This window comes from Meleagris gallopavo, chromosome 2 (assembly GCF_905368555.1).
Source record: "Meleagris gallopavo chromosome 2, MGAL_WU_HG_1.1, whole genome shotgun sequence".
NCBI lineage: Eukaryota > Metazoa > Chordata > Aves > Galliformes > Phasianidae > Meleagris > Meleagris gallopavo.
In genome coordinates, this window is record NC_139405.1 from 71,769,731 (window position 1) to 71,786,415 (window position 16,685).

Below are 16,685 nucleotides of genomic sequence, written 5' to 3' on the forward strand. Positions count from 1 at the left end.
TGGTAACTTCTTTTGCTCCTCCTTCTTCAGGCCTCTCAGCATACCTGCATCGTATCTTCTTTATTCTAAAATTTCCTTAAATCATTTAAAAGTTTCATTCTGAAGTGCTGTACGCACCTTGGTTACAGATTAACCAAGCATGAAGCCTATGTCATTCTGGAAGGACAATGGTCTCCCTAGCTACAATCCCTTATTTTGTTGGTGTCCAACCATTCAGCTTACACGGACCACATTGAGTAAAGAGGAATTGTACAGGGCCACATCTACGAAGATTGCTCTGTAAATAATGCCTCCGAATTATTTCCATGGAAACGACAACCAATATGAAGTGCTTAGCCAGTGTATCAAAATCCATAAACTTATCTGTCATACCTCGAGTTAGCACTGCACTGCGCCTACCTGTGCCCCAGTTTCAGCTCAGACAACATTAATAGTGCACTGATGTTTGGTTGTTGCTGAGCAATGGGTGCACACTCAGGGCTGGGTTGGGCCACTTGGTGGGACAGAACTGCCACCATAGTGGTGTGGGGCAGGAGGTGGCTGTACTGTAGCTGTGCCAGACCACATGTGGCCCAGGGTGCAGATCAGAGATGTCTGCCTTACTTGTCATCTCACTCGCAGGTGGTTTCTTCTAACCCATCACCTTACACTGCTTTTTGCAGATGAAAAAAACATCTATTTTTTTTTACAAAAAGTAAACTCTCCATCATCTGCACTACTCTTCTGCTATAGATCACTTTATTTTTCATGCTCACTGACATGTTTGTACAGTCCCTGCTACCTGTATAACTTTAAGCCAGAAAAGAACACAGGTAAGTCTCATCCGAGATGCATACAATGTAAGGTACTAGAAAAAGCTATGGTTCACAGATTTGGAAGACAAAGGAAAGCATCAGGAGAATCAACCCATTACCTATCAACAGATTTTTTTGTAAAATCCATATAGATAAAGGTAGATCTGACTACTAGTAATTATCAACACATTTAGCAGCCAAAAGAAAGACCAGTCATGTTGACAGCTCAAGGAATTGCATCATCTGCTCTCACCTGTCAGCAACAACCCCATCACAGCAATGGGAACGTGCAGAAGTACAATAATGGGCGACCTCTCAAGAGCTGCACTTCATATCTACTCTGTTCTCAACTGACCAAACAAGAAAAAAAATACACTCAAATTACCATTTCCTTAACAGTTGTAAACCAGTCTGTACATGAAACATGTATTACAGTCCCACCTTCAAAATGCCAGTGCAACGTTTTAGGCACAGGTCCCAGAACAGAACCAGGTCCCTCTGCCCTAATGTAACGTCTTCATCATGGGATTATAGATAACATCTCTTACTTTCCTTCTGACCCAAGAGTGCACTCATAGAGGGATAGTAAACCATATTAGCATCAGGCTCAGAACTCCCAGCCAGTCAAGGCAGTGATCATCCTGCTCTGCACTGTTATGGACCTTAAGCACTGTGTGCAGCTTTGGATACCCCCATATAAGTGGACATAAAACTATTAGAGAGCTTTCAAGGGAGGGTGATGAAGATGAGGAAAGGTCTAGAGGAGTGGCTGAGGTCCCTTGGTTTGTTCAGCACAGAGCACAGGAGGCTGAGGGGAGGCCTCATGGCAGCTACAGCTTCTCACAGGGAGCAGAGGGACAGTGACAAGGCCCAGGGAAACAGCATGGAGTTGTGTAAGGGGAGGGGCAGATGAGAGATAAGGAAAGATTCTGCACCAGACGGTAGTGGGCATGGAATGGGCTGCCCACAGCAGTATCACAACCCCGAGTTGCCAGAGTTCAAGAAGTATTTGGATAATGCTGTCAGCCACAGAGTTTGAGTATTGGGCTGTCCTGTGCGGAACCAGGAGCTGGATTTAATAATCTTTGTGAATCTCTTCTAACTCTGAATATTTTGTAATTCTACCATTATTTTTACTCTTCATAGGAGGTGATAGGAACAGTTTTGAATCCACATCATGGACAACTGTACCCAGATCAATTATTAGCTGAGTGCTGTAGCAACAGCTCTTAAATCTTTTTAAAACTGCTTGTTAAAAAGGAGAGAAGCTGAATTTTAAAAGAAACAAGTACATCACTTGTTTTCAGAAGTAAATTGCTGCCTTTGTTCATAAGGGCCCTGTGAATCTAGGCACCTTTGAAAGACTTAGAAATGCTGTAGTTAATTGCTTACTTCCAAAAGAGCGAGGCACACCTTTGACTTTTTGCATCAGCTATTTTAGACATCTTGTTCTTCTTTCATACACAGTCAGATAATTTGCAGCCTGCCGAGAATCCTTGTTCTTAAGCATCTGTCACTACCCAGATGTTGAACTAGGATTCTCAGCAGGCCTCGAGGTTCTGTTAAAACCTTTCCTGGCTTGAACCAAACAGAAGATGATTTGTGGAGATAGTCCTAAATGCCTAACTCAACTTCCTAAGCTGGATGCCAGTAATTAGAAACCCACTGTATTTAGGAAATCTAATCATTGCCAAGTATAATAATTTGTAAATGTCTGGAGCCCAGCTTTGCTGAAAGAATATCAGAATACCTGGCAATATGAAAAATATAATTAAAAAGGTTCTAGGAACATTTGTTCCTAAGTAAAAGGTATATATACACATATATATATATTAAAGTTACAAGGACATTGTAAAGAATCACTAAATGCAAGTTAAAACATTGCTTCTTCAGTAACTTTAACTAAAATCTACTTTTTACATTTAAATACTTGAATAGCAATCCTTACAAAAAAAAAAAAAAAAAAAAAAAAAAGTCTAGGGCTTTCTTTCTTAAAATACTGAACAACTATCATGTTAGCTAGTCATCCTTAACGTTACTGAAGCCCTTGGAGAAGTCAAAGTTCAATTTGGAAGACTCACTGTCTTCCTATCAGTTCAGAGAAGCCCACAAAAGCATTTCTGTGGAGAGAATCCATGTCTGGCACCCTGGTGGACTTCAGAACATGATTTGGTAGCATACTGCTACAGCAAGGAAAGCAAAGTCCTGGGCTGCATCCACAGGGGTACTGCTAGCAGAGATTGAGATGTAACCATCCCACTCTACTAAAGGCTTGACAGGCTGTCCCTGTAGCACTGTGTCCAGTTCTGATACCCCAATTCAAAAAAGGACTGGACAGACAGGAGAGGGTCCAGAGGAGAGACACAGAAACCATTCAAGGAATGGAGAATCTGTCTTGTGACTATAAATTGAAGGAGTTACACATTTCCACAAAGAGAAGACATGGGGAGCCTCATTATAGTATTCTATTCTAGTACTTTAAAGATAGCTTCAATCAGGGTGAAGACTGTCTCTTCACAAGGAATTGCATGGTGAAGGCAAAGACCAATGGCTACAACTAATCATCATCATTTAAGAGTGATTTCTATTTATTTATTTATTTACAGTAGAATCACTGACACAACCTCCTCCAGTACACGGTAGAATCCCCATCACTGCAGGTTTTCAAGATGCAATTGTTCAATGTGCTGGATAATCTCATCCAGGTTTGATTTTCTCACAAAAGGTTGGGCCTGGTAAACTTTCAAGATCTCTTCCAGAATGGCTTTTTCTACAAATGACTGTCTATCACACAGTCACTTCTTTCATGCCATCATTGCAACCATGAAACAGTGGGTCACCTCTGCTGGTGCTCACTTTTACAAGCATAGCACGCAGGCTCTTATTTATCACTGGCAAAAATGCATGGCTAGTGGTGGAGACTATGTTAGAGAAGAGTATTTTGTAAGTGAGAATTTGCTCTATCACATATAGTGTTATTTGTATACTTGTATCTCTTGTAGTTTCCATGGAAGTAAATAAGAGACATTAATCTCAGAGGAAGCTACATACAAAGATCTCACATTAACATTTTAAATTATTTAAGACAGACTAAGTATTATTGGTATCAGCATGATCAGAGATTACCTTCTTAATTATCATTCTTGAGTGTAAAGCATTTGATGCCAGCTGTTATAAACTACTTAAGCAAAAGCAACTTCTTCTAACATAAAAGAACCTACTTCATAAAGAAATACCAAATCAAACTGCATGTATCCAACAAAAGAATACTATTTCAGATGGCTTCTTTAATATGCAAGAAAATTCATAAGTTTTATAAAAGTTAAATTGCCTGAGATTAGTCTGAATTGCTGTATTCTTCTGACCTCTACACCATACCACAATAATTTAAGATTTTTTCATCCGTAACTATTTCGTTAGTTCAGATTCCTGGCCCCCAATCCATATGGAAGCTACTTATGTTGTTACTGTTTGCTATGGAACAAACTTAGAGACATTTAAATATGTTAATGCCAGTCTATCTCCAGAGAAATCAACAGTAAAGCATCACTACAGCCAACATATCTTCTAAAGCACAATTTGACACAGACAGATGTAGGAAGAATAACGTCACCAGAAAAAAAAAAAAAAGTTATTGCAGTCAAAGATAAGAGGTGAACAGAAAATATACTCATTTTAAAGTAAGAATAAGTCAAAATAAAATAGTCATAGTTATTTCCTTCCCTGTCAACAAATACAGCTCCTGGAAAAAAAAAAAAAAAAAAGAAAGAAAAAAAACAAACACCTGCACCTGAAATGAAGCTTTCATTTCAAACAAAGAATCTCAAGATTACTGAGGAAAGCTTGAAAACAACGTAACAGGCTTATTAATTATTCTGAAAAGTGTCTGAATGTATTTAATTGCTGATGTCTGGGAACTGACTTCTAGTGTTTGAATGCTTGAATGCTGGAGGCTGGCAATACTGAGATTAAAAGCCATTGAATGATATAACAAATGAAGCTATTCATCAATGTCTTGAACTGGAAACAGAGACACACGGGCCAAAAAGGTGCTGATTGGCATAAAGTTGGCTTGAAGTATCCATCCACCCTTTCCAATGACCAAGTCCAAAGGCAGTGCAGATAGATCTGCACTGGATGATTAAATGGTTCTTGATTTCTTTCTCTACCAAATGGCACACAAAAACTTGGATTTGAATCTGAGGATTTGCAGGGGAGACAGACTGCTCTTCACCTTGCCAATGAACTGAGTAGCTCTATTGTGCATGATCCAGAATCTTAAGCACAGACTTAATGGTTTGTTTTGACGTTTTCTTTCCATCTTTGGACAGTAATAACTGAATGCAGCCAAAAAGGATTGAATGCAGGACTGCATCCAAATGACCAAAGTCACTGTAACCAAAATGCTGACTTCTAGGTTTGGCTGAGTTCCTTCTCTTATCTGGCAACACTACCTAATCAGAAGATATCTCTTTTTAAAATATTAAAAAACTTATTTAAAAAAAGGTTTAAAAGATCTCCACAGTCTAACTCTTAGATCTGGCAGTCCTGCCAGTCAGTGAGCAGACAGAAACTGCTGCATCACCACTATGACCAGCCTTTCAAATATAACAAGTTGCATGTTGCAAAACAAATGCAAGTTTTTACCTCTGTTTATATGAATCTGAGATAGACAAACAAAGGCTCTTGCCACCTACTTCCAATACAGCAAGAGTACAAAATGTGGATTAGCTAAAGTGAAAAGTTATTTGATCTCAACATATTTATGAGATATCAAAATCCAGTACAAAAATATTGCTGGGACTTGAGTATTTCCTCTATTTACCATTATGCAAGCATTATCTCTGAAGTCCACATCTCAGACAGAAAACAAAATTCCTGAATCTGGGTTGGAATTTACTACTCTGAGAGTCTTTGAGCATCAGCAGCTCACTTGCATTCAACAAATGCTGAGATATCAGAATGGTTTCTCAATACATCACCTGCACAAAACACTATATTAACAATACCAGTCCCTATGGATCTTGCTACTCTGTTCAAAGCTAAGAGGATACTTCTATGCAGCCCAGTCAATCTGTGTGTCCTAAAGATATTTACATTTGGAAAGTTTCAACCCTTCCATAAAAAAGATTGTGTTTCTTCTTCCTACTACTGCAGTCACAAAAGCATTTGATTTGTGGCCTCAGTTTTCCAGGCCACTTGGTTACAAGCAGAAGCACACAAACAGGAAATTTCCTGTAAAGATTCCAGGATTGCTGAAGTTTCGGCTCTGTGAAGGTAATAACTAAGAAAAAGCTACAACTCCAGTCATGAGTTTATTACCACCTTATCAGCTCCACTTCCAGTCTGAACCTTTACCTTTTCGTGCTGGAAACTTTCTTTAGAGCACAGATTTGTTTGCATAAATGCAGCCATTGTGAATTAATATCTACCACAATACTCAGACATTACTCAGTCACAAAAGGTAAAGTAAAAATAAAAACATAAAAAGTAAAAAGTAGAATAGTGATTTGGAGATTTGGTGTCACTTAACAACTAATTAACTATTACCTTAACAACAACAACCACCTCTCACTAATGCACAAATTCAACCTTTGGCCACACAATTGAAAATATTCTGCTTGTCTTACTAATGCCTACCCATCATCCGTGTAATGTTGGACTGAAAATAATGAAAGTTTGAAATATGCCAAGAACAAAAAAATAATACAGAAAATAATTTCAAATGTGTAAGAAATCTCATTGATTTTAAGTTCTCTGAGTTCTCCTTGTACCTAGGCTAATGTTAGGGGAAAGGGTTTTTTGGCTACAGCTGACTGCTGCTGTGAATGGTTAGTAGCACTCTTAGAAACACACTTAGAGAAAGTGTTACAGTATTCTTGCAAATTCCTTGGGGAGAGTCAGAAAACTTTTGGCAGCACTAAATGCAGTACTCAGATTTTCGCTCTTCTCTGAGTCCAGAGTTGGCTGAAATCATTGCACTGGCTTTGCCGAGATCTTCTGAAGACTGAAAACAGGAGAACATGAAGTGTTATCATAATTCATCCCAGGTTTGCAAACAAGGGGCTTCCATATTTTAAAATAACTTGCTACTCTTCAGGCAGCATCTCTACTGCATTTGTAAACCAGAGATAACAGCTCATCTTTTATTTGTTTTCAGTTTCTCACAGAAGCAGTTTGTTATGATTGCTCTCTCCTACACAAAAGCTGGTCAGGACTCCCAAACACTCTTCTGTTTATTTACAGTAAGCAGCAGCAAAAACACAGGCTTACTTCAATTCAGTGAAAAAAAAATAAAACACGACCTTTAATAGCTTTTTGCCTTACTACACAAAAGAACATCAAGCACCTAGAGTCCCACACTCTGTCAAGTCTGCATATATTAATTCCTGGGCAAAGCAGTTGCCCTGCACTTTCCTCTCTTGTCTGGTCTGCCCTAGAAATATATAGACAATTATCTGAGGCTAATATTAAATTTTTGATTTTTTTTTTCCTCAAAGCTGATCACAACACTGGTCAACTTTAAGAGGAAAGCTGGTGATCTACTCTGCAACACACCTCCACAACCATGCACAACAGAAGAGAGATGGAGGGTACCTTAAGCTGGTATTGCTGCAGAACATTTGTACCAAACCATGAAAGAAATGTAAGGACAGATTAATTCAAAACTTCTATCCAGTTGTCATCCATCTATCCAGACAAGGAGTGTAAGAGATCATAAATCCATTGATTTAAATGTTGTGAGGCTCCATTTCTTCTGACAGTTTCAAAATGTGTGTATAATACAGACACACAGACAGAAAGCAATCTCAACTGAGAACAGATAGTGGGTTGTTTTTGTTTGTTTGTTTTGGGGCTGGGTTGTATTGTTTTCTTCTTCAGATAAAAGGCTGCAAATTACAGCTCAAGATTTTCTTCAGTGTTTCCCCATCCCTTCCAATTTGATACACTTATTTGGAGAAAAGCCTCCATTTTAAGGAATAAAATCCTAAAGAGATCAACTCTAATCTTTATTAATCTTCGAGTAATAAGTGGCATCAGAAATACAATTAGTAAAGAAACAAACACATGTTTAGATTTCTGTGACCTCATCAGCTTTAAGCAAAAGAAACACTGCCTGGAAGCCTGGTCCTTATTTCTCCTTCCCAAAAATTATGTTCAGTAATATTCAAACAACTCCCTTCCACCCTTCCTCTATCATTAGGTCACTATGGTCATATGACCTATTATTAAAAAAAAATAATAAATCTGCTCCACCAGCTGTGCTATGTGAGTCAAAATAGGTGAAAAGTTGGAGGTTTTTGTCTTAAATTGGCAAATTACAATTTACAAGGCCCAGCCTTGTTAGAGTGTGGGTGTCCAATCTTTCGGCTTGCCTGAACTGCACTGAGTGAAGAGAAATTGTCTAGGGCTACATCTACAAAGGCTGCTCCAAAAGTAATGCCTCCTAAGTATTCCCATGGAAACTACAACAGATACAAAGAGCACAACACTGTTTGATAAAGCAAATTCTCAACTACAAAACACTTTTTCATCACAGTCATCACCATTAGCCATGCATTTTTACTAGCGATGAACAAGAGTGCTCAGAACAGTCTGTACCAGAAGAGAGAACCCACTGTTGCTGAAATACACCACCCACAGCCTCACTGTGCTCACGTTCAGTCTCCGTAGCCATCAGTGAGTGTCAGTGGGTGCAATTTTTTCCAGAAGGAGGAATTCAATTGCTCACCTTTGCTTCATACGCTCTTTCACGTCAGACTCCATTTTGTCAGACTGCCCCTCTGCTACCATCTGTCATGTGGCAACAAAATGTAATGGAATATTGGTGAGAAGGTTCAGCTCCTATAGTCATACCACCAACATCCATCTCTGATATCATGGACAAACATCATAAAATAGTAGGTATTACTTTCAGATATCTCATATTATACTTAATGAATATAAGTTACAAACCTTTAATATGTTTTTAAATTAAAACATAAAAATGAGAGTAACAAAAGCATAAAACCAGTGACGTTTTCGTGAAGCTAAAGATGCATCAGGCTGGTTTGTGGAAGTGGTTGCAATTCTTAGTGAGCTCTCAAGGTGTTCGTCAGACATTTTAAATGAAATCTTATTCTTTTGTGCTTCATCCTTGACATCTGACTGTGAAATAAGATATATCTCTCTCCAGTAAGATAAGGCTTATAGAAGTCTGATAAAGAGACTTGATCAGATTTTTGATCTCAACTCCACACATTCCATTTGAAAACTAGCAAGTATTCATATCAACCGAAAACAAAGTTGCAAATATACCAAAAATTTGATAATTTTTTGGCAATCTTGAAACCTTTCTCAAATTCCTTTACCAAAACAGAAAGCACAGCAGCATATTTTTTGCTTTTCACCAGACAACACTTAGCCAATGTATCAAGCTCCATAAAACTTATTTGTCATAACTTGAGTTAGCACTGCACTGTGCCCTCTCTGTGCTCTGGTTTCAGCTCAGATGGGGCCAAGTGTTTGATGTTTGGTTGTTGCTCAGCAAAGCATGTATGCCTGGGGGCTGGGCCATTCAGCAGGACGAAGCCATGATGGTATGGGGCAGGGGGCAGCTGCAGGACAGGCTGGGCAGGTTTGCAGTAGCCTGCAGGTTGGATATGCCTGTGTTACATCCTTAATTATTTTCACTTACTCAATAGCACCACTAAACCAGTATAAGCCCAGAGTACAAGAGTTATTTATAAATAGAGGATATGATAAATTCAGTTTGCCTAACAGCTTTCCACCGTTACAGATAGTTCAGAGCACTATGACAGACTCAGACACTGTGGAAATATGAAGCTGCAAAAGTATGTGCTGTGCTAGTTTTGTGCATGGGTTGTTCTCACATTCAGTGTCTCTTCTGCCATTTGCATCCAAACAGCATACATCCTTGAGGGTCCAGTCACACTAGTACAAGAGAACTGCATGTATCAGATGGTTGGACTTGCCCACAGGAACATTTTACAGTTTGATTTATTTGCTGTACATCTGCATTCCCATTTCTGTTTCTCCATTCATAGTCATCCTCCATAAGTACGCAAGCAAAGAACACTCGGTTCTTTCTTACTTTTCAGCAACTTTTAGGGTTTTTTCCTGCTTCTAAGTGTGACCTTGTAAGGAAGATGAAAACCCATGCACTAAAAGAAGGTGCATGAGATTTCACAGCTGTATTACATCATTCAATTTCCTATGCACTTTCCCGCAAGCCAATACAGCAGATGTACTTGCATGCAAAACTGACCACAGACCACAAAAGATGAGGGGCATGTTTTAATGTAACTTCACTGAAGGTGGGAAGCTCAGTGGGGGTACAGCAAGCTTTTAGCATGCTCTGCAGTCCTGATGCACTAAGATTTGCCAGAAAGGAGCCCTGCTCCCTTCCTGTTTGTTTGTCTGGGCTTTCTGCTAATGGAGAAAAAGAATGAAAAGAAAGTTCAGCTAAGGAATACATCCCCAAACACAGACGCTATTATCCCACTAAAGAAGCTCAGCTTTTAGCTTTTGAGATCTCGTTTGATCTCCACAGCTTGCTGAAGTCAAAGTCACAGTACTTTTCCAGAAACATCACCTCAGTTCTTTTTCTTTCTTTTTTTTTTTAATGCAACTAAAATAAAGGTCACTTCGACTGAAAGAGGGTTTTCAAAACTAAGTATAATACAGAAAAGACAAAAAACAAGTGAAAGGTGCATTCCCTCATGGACAGAGCCTCTGTCTGTTATTGATTTAAAGATACCATTGTAAATCCTGTGCTAGATAGAAAAAGATATACATTCAAAACCACTCTCTACTTATAAATTTGGGGAAAAATAGATTAAAAATATACACATATAAATTTAATTTATACATATAAATTCTAAAAAAAAAAAAATTGCTATTAATTTTAGAGAACAGAATTTCAAAACAAAACTTGGAAAGAATGCATCCTACATATTCTGATGACATCTTTCAACCATCAGTGTTCATCTGTTCTGTCTCGATTTGGCAGGTAGAGTTCCAGTTTAGCTTACAAAGGGCAGTAGCCTTTTTTATGTACTTTATTTAACCTGAAGTGAACCCTGATGGAAAATGTTTCAGACATAATAAGGCCATAAGCTTGCTCATGTCCACTTCAGAATGCATTATTAATCTAAGCAATGTTGTTTTCACTTAACCAGCCAGGTTTTTTGGTGGGTCTTTTATTTTGTTTGTTTGTTTTAAACCCATACGGGATACAAATCAAATCTTACCAAGACAGCAGAAATAGATCTCAGCCATTCTTAGATATGACACCTACAAAGGAAAAGCTCCCTGTTGCACAAAATACTGATGCTGAAAATTTTTTGAAGCATATTCCTATTGAACAGTTAGAGGAGAAGGTATTCTGGAGGCGCAAATAGGTTAAAAAATTGAAGATGTGGTTTAGGGGGGAAAAGAGTACAATACACATTCTTAGGACACCTAAGGACATCCTGAGTAAGTATAACATCCTGGGAAAAAAAAAAAAAAAAAAAAAAAAAAAAACAGTGAATTAGGCTGTAACATCACATCTTCTACACTGTCAAAAACCACCACTATTAATATCATTCTCGTTGGGAAAATAAAGACAGATGGTTGCAGAAAAAGACACTGCAGAATAACCATAACTTCTAAGTACTGATGAATCAAAATATTTACAGCATTTATCTCCCTATAAAGCTCATTCTCCTATAATTAAAGTTCTTCAACATTACTGCAGCATATTGCTACAGAAATTTTGGCAAAACACAAGCTCAATTTACATAATTGTTCAGAGTAGTCACCTACTAAAAAGAATCATACAGTTCTAAATGTTACTGATGTTCTGAAAACCTCTGATTTATTTTCTCATAACTTTATTTTGTTGCTTTCTCAATACAGACAGATCTCTGACTGTTGCTAGCAAAGTGGATAACTTTGTATCCACATGAAAGTGAAGAGAATTTGCATGCCATTGACTACCAGGACTTTTTTGATATGACGCCTTTCATTTCTCCAGCCATTTGAGAGAGATAGTTTGAAGAGAAAGCAATGTAGGCAAATTTATGCAGATGACAATACCGCCCGATCCCACAGAGTATCTGCCCTTCGAGTGACTTAGCTGACAGCATGGAGCATAGAAGATATTCCAGCTCACCTATTCTGTGCATATGAAACTCCTTCCCAGAAAGAAGCCAAGCATGGCTGGTTTACACAAAGTCTGGTAAGGGACAGCAGCATCAAAGCTTTTCTACATCCAAGTTTTTCCATAGCTGAGAGAGCAACTAAGATACAAAACTGATAAAAGCTTGATAAAGCATTCTTCCAATTCCACTCCTGGCAAGGTAATTCAGCAAAGTTCTCCTATGGGTGCTGAAGATCACAAGGACTGTGAGCTAGAACAGGCTAGCGCCTGCCCCCAACATTTTGCAGCTCCTTCTCTGGCCAGAATGAGACATTTCCCTCCTTACGAAAGCTAGGCTGATCCAGAGTGGCTGATCCAAGTGGGAACACCCTAGGGTCAGGAGTTTCTAGGCTCTCGTTGTCTTCCAGTTCAAAATCTCTACCATCACTGCTCCATTTTCTAGTCCCAAAACTGCCTTCTAGTCTTCCCTGGAGTCCCTGGAATTTCTCCACAGATTCATCAGGGATATCCCTCATGAGATTCTCTCTTAAATGTGTTTATTCTCAAATTATAGACAGAAACTGTTTCGAGCCCAAAATTTAATCAGAGGCAAATCGCATCCATGAGACAACATACATGAAAAAAAAAAAAAAACACCATGAAAAGTATCTGCTCTCTACTCTCAAAGATCAAAATTTGATAGCATAAATTCTAAGTTTCCTATAAAATCAAGTTACTAAAAGACTAGAAAATAAAGAATCCCACTTACAAGCACAATCTCTTCCAGTTGCAGAAGCATATGGAATGACACATGTAGCATTAACCCTAATTTGATCTGAAGCAGTAAAAATGCCATCAAAGTTAGAACACAACTTGCTGTTTCAAGGATCTTATGAATCTTTCACTGTAATGGATAGATTTCAGATCAGGAAACTGGGGAGATATACCAAGACAACCAGGTAGTACTTTTTCTGGAGAGGAAATAAATAAATACATCATTAAAATCACACTTCTGTAACTTCCTATCTTTCGACACTGTTCCTCTGTCTCCAAAGAACTGCAGTACAAACACTCAAACAAGGCTTTTTTTTGTTTTTGCTTCTTTTCCGCCCCCTTTCCCTATCAGTTCTGGATTAATTGAAGGTCCAAAGCATACAGCACACTGGCAGATGACATACAGAAGTCTTAGATGGATGAGAAATAAGAAGAATAATTTTTTATACTAAGAAGAAATAAGGCGAACGACGACATCGTTACCATAGGTGAGCATAACGACAGAAGATGACATTCATGTTTGGTTAATTTCTTCTGATAACACTGCCAACTGTTCTTAGCTAAGCATTTAAATTAATTTCATTTCTCACTTCATCCAATTCCAATTTCTCATCCAATTTACAATCATTTCCCTGTACTACTGTGACCATTAAGTCAATCACACTCTGCTCAGCAGAATCAATCAAAAACACCACAGCAGTGCTATGAATTTCATACTGAGTAGATTCCTTTTAGCTGTGTCATAGAAGTTACGTTTTATCAATATCTAATTTTTCAGGCAGAAGCAATACATTCTGAATCCAAAAACTGAGAAAAAAAGAAATTTTAAAATGAACACTGTATTCTCCCTGGTCAAACCCAGCTCATCTGACTCTGCAAGCACCTTCTGCGTAACAAGCCTATACAAGCCTAAATTCCCATCTGCAAATGTTTCAACTAAACTTTTCCATAGGTAGTTCAGGTGAACTCTAAGTTCACTGGTCCCCTCATTACTAACAGAATGATCAAGGAGAGGGAGAAAAACAAAACAAAAACAAAAAAAAAAAAACCACCCAACTTCTCTGATGTTGAGTTTTTTGAGTCTTGAAATACAAATCTTGAGCCAAATACACTCATTAATGTAGGGAATACACAGACCTTTTAACAAGGATTGCCACCTCAAACACTGTTGCTCACATCCTTACGAAGAAGACAGGCTGAAGTGAGATCACAGATCAGTTTGTCAACGCCAAGAAATCATGAGTTTGTCAGCTGAGGAAAAACTGTACATTTTCCAATTACGTTTTGCCAATTTGAATTTCAGACACTTCTGAGCTTGTGCTAAAAAATAATATCACTTTAGAATATCACATGGTTTTCTGACAGCAAAGAAAATACAATGTCCTGTGCTTTTCCTATATCATCCTAATTTGTTAAGCATTAAACACAGCACGTCAGTTTCTACACCAAAATTCCCTTTCTTAGAAGTACCTGCTTGGTCATGGAATTGAATGCAAGATATACCAGCAAATCAAACTGGCTCATTTTTGAAGAAACCTACATGCCTGTTTTTCCTCTCTACTGCCTCCCTTTTAAGTATTACAAGAATTACATTCCCCACAACTGCCCAAATGTACATTTTCTCCATGCACGCTTATACAGGAGAAAATAGAGACTTCTTTTGCTCACATGCATGACAAATCCCAATGTTAATGGTATTTTTCTAAATACTGTATCTAAAAAAAAAAAAAAATCTTATGCTGAAGAGGTGTTAATTGGTATGACTGCATTATTTTTAGTGACCTACTAAAGCAAGAGCTTATTATTCTGCAACAGTTTCTCACACAAACCGTACGCCGCTTAGTGCTTCAGACATAATCACGGCAAAATGCTGTACAGATTCTGTCAAATTATTCACATTCAGGAATGCAGACAAAAGATGAAAGCATTTCTCCCTAAACGCTTCCAACATTAAATAAAAATTTCTTTGTGTTCATTTGTGAATCTTGCTACATAGCAAAATTGTGCTGTGTAGCTCTATATTGGGAGATTTTTAAGCAACGGTGGTAACCATATAATTTGCTCCATGCATCGCTCGATTTCTCCAAGTTGTACTTAAATAATAAACTTTGGGTTTGGATGAAGACCTCTAGCAAGGTGTTGAACACCTTGCCCCTGCCAACAGTCCCACCCAAGCGGATCAGCTACAGTAATTCCTCACCCCGGGTCTACTTCTGACCTTTTAAGGACGAAATGAGTGTTGCCATTACCACTGATGCAAGCAGGACTAACCCAACTTGCTTGGGAAAGATACCGTCCAGCCTGCGCGTGTCACGTCAGCTCGCAGCAGCCGCAGGCCGCCCACCAGGCCAGGAGCGCTAGGCAGCGGAGTTCAGCCCCCACCGAGCCCTCCGCAGCCCGCACCGCCGGAGGTAGCCGCGGCTGGGGGAGATTGCTCCAAGCCGAAATTCGGCACTGAACACCAAACCTTTCCCCGCTCTGACCGAGTTATTTAATCACCTCAGGAGCACCTTGGAAGCTGCTGGGACTGCAGCTTTCATCTTCCAGAAGCGCAAGAGCTGAAAAAGAGCGGAGTTCCCTCTCCAGGGGGGAGACCTGGCGTATTTAAACACCGACAAGGAGCTTCAGCTTGATCTCACCGCTCGGCGGAGCGGTCGCAAGCCCGGACGGCGGCAGAACGCGGCAGATGCCGGCGGGCGCCCGCTGGAGCTCCGCTTTCAGCAGCAGCCGCCGTCGCCAAGCCACCTGCGCGGCCACAGCCGGGGCTCCCGCCCAGCTCTGCTCGGTCCCGCAGCACGGTAACCAGGCTCGGCTCGGCCACCGGAGCCACCCCGCCCGATCCTGCTTCATGCCCCCCCGGCCGCGTCCTCCCGCCTGAGTTCGACCGAACCGAGGCCGTCCCCCGGCTGCAGCCCGGGTCGGCGCCGCCGCTCGGACCGTCTCCGTGGCAACGACGAAACGCACCCTCCCCGCTCTCCCGACCCCCGGCAGCTCCGGCGAGGGCTCAAGCTGCCCGCCGCCTCGGTCCGGAGTGGCGCCGGCCGCCGGCTCACCTCGGGACGGCTGCCCGCAGCCCGCTCCGACAGCCGAGCCGCAGGGACGAGCTCCCGCGCCGCAAAGCCGCCGGCCCAGCTGTGCGACTGTGGCGGAGCGGGAGGAGCCGAGCAGCCTCCCCTCCTCTCCCCGCTCCGCCCAGTGCGCAGCGGCGGCCCCGGAGCCCCCGCAGAGCCCGTCGCGGCTGAGCCGCACCTGCCGGGGATGGGGAGGAGCCGCAGGGCGCCGCGGCCGGGCCTGTGCCCTGTTGGTGCTTCCGTCGGTGCCCCTGTCCCGGCGCTCGCTCCGCACTCCGTCCCAGCGCCCTCCGGCCCACCGCGGCTGCGGCCCGCCGAGCCGTCCTGAGGGAGGGCAGCGGGGAGGAGGCCCGAGCCGGCCTGGGAAATAACTCGCGATCTGGAGCAGAGCCCTGAGCGTGTCCTTCGGGACGGCGGGGCTGGGGGAGGAGGGATTTGAGGACCAGAAATAATGTTGGAAAGGTTTCCGGAGGGGCAAAGCCGGGGACTAGGATTCAGTTTAGGATGGTAAAGCATCAGTGTGTTTTACAGATGGGACATGGTACTGGGCTTAGCAGTGAGGCTCAGTGACAACCTGGCCTCCTGACACTGAGGAGCTGGGAGCCTCTGCCCTTCAACTAGCCTCACGATTGTGAAGAACATTCAGCTACACATTAGAAATTAAGAAAAAGAAAGAAAAAGGAAAGAGAGAGTTAAAACAGAAGTCTAACGATTAGCAAGCCACTCATACAATTCAGCAAGCTTGAACATCACTTTACTATTTCAAGAATTGCTTTGAGCAGATTTCATATCCTGCCACTTTCTTTAGGAGTCAGTTTTTGTTTTCTGATCTCTGCTCTAAACAGAAAAGCTGCAGATCCCCAAAATCTCCATCTCCAATACTCTTTCACATTGCATTTTCTGTGCATGTCACATCACAGG

At 40.9% G+C, this 16,685-nt stretch overlaps 1 protein-coding gene across 3 annotated transcripts in view; it reads right to left on the reverse strand.

The window, feature by feature from the left end:
* Positions 1 to 15,886, reverse strand: part of KLHL32 (kelch like family member 32) — a 119,909-nt gene extending 104,023 nt beyond the window's left edge. For 2 of the 3 annotated variants that reach the window (XM_085217610.1, XM_085217608.1), the window contains exon 1: positions 15,747 to 15,886. The gene's annotated coding sequence lies outside the window, so the exon portion shown is untranslated. The remainder of the gene's footprint in view (positions 1 to 15,746) is intronic. The other variant, XM_085217609.1, reaches the window with a different exon arrangement.
* Between the last annotated feature and the right edge of the window lie 799 nt (positions 15,887 to 16,685).